The following is a 1,124-nucleotide window of genomic DNA, read 5'->3' as shown; positions in this document are numbered from 1 at the left end:
ATAGGTGGAGGTTCATATCCAACCTAAACTTATTCATCTCAAATGACCAATCATTGTACGCAATGGCAATGCGATTTGGCATCTAGAAATAACATCTAGCCGAGCTCAAGGATTGGAGATCCGTTTCAATCTTGCCGAGCTCAAGGATTGCAATTTCGTGTCAATCCTGGTACACAGTCACGAGCTGTAGTACAACAAAATTCAATGATGGTGGGTTGTAGATGAATAGTAAAGCTGCATGCAAATATTTCGGTCGTTCTAAGGTCGTAAACTCCATGACTAGTTAGCAAAAGCTCCCTGACATGAACATAAACTAACTCAAAGGACCTAGAGGATCCGATCATGATGATAATTTTCCAGCTTTGATAAGTCTTCAACGTCTTGCAATTGGTTTAATAGCGTAGGGGGATCCAAAATCAAAAGCTTTCGGTAACTCCAAGTCAGTATGACCAGGCATGTCCGTGAAGGGTCGGTAGTGCGAGGCACACTTAAAACCACTATCTCCTTAATTTCGGACAATTCTAAGACATCACACTGAGCTTGGATGAGCCTAGTTAAACAATTGATGATGAAAAATCCGCTATAGGGTAGAAGACTTAACCGGAAACACGTGGGCGATCCTCCTTGAGGATGCAGTGCCAAGAGTCACCTTCAAAGGAAGGGACCAAAATCGGCACAATATGCCATGTTTCTAAGGACAATATAAGTGTACATCTTGATTGTAAATCAATATGAACCATAAGAGGAGAATAGTTTCACTTCGAAAAAATTCTCAAGGCATTCATTATTGCTAATGTGAGTACATCGAGGTCTCAAATAGACAAAGGACGTCGATACAACGCCTTAGTACATATAACTTGGAACGAAAATCAATGTCTAGCTGATGACATCCAAGTCATGGGTAGCTAGAGCAGGATCTGAATCTTTGATATTCGCGATCATGAGGATGACGTTCTTGTCCTCATATTGATTTTCCATACCTTTTTGTATGCATTCACAATTTAAAGGAGCTTGACAATCTTGAACCAGTGATCCGAAGATCCACAACGGTTGCATTAATGTCATGAGCTGACGTGAGTAGTTTTGACAAAATAGTGTCTAGACCGGGAGTGTCGCTATTAGAG

Source organism: Fragaria vesca, linkage group LG6, assembly GCF_000184155.1.
Source record: "Fragaria vesca subsp. vesca linkage group LG6, FraVesHawaii_1.0, whole genome shotgun sequence".
Taxonomy (NCBI): domain Eukaryota; kingdom Viridiplantae; phylum Streptophyta; class Magnoliopsida; order Rosales; family Rosaceae; genus Fragaria; species Fragaria vesca.
Note: the sequence above shows the minus strand (reverse complement) of the source record.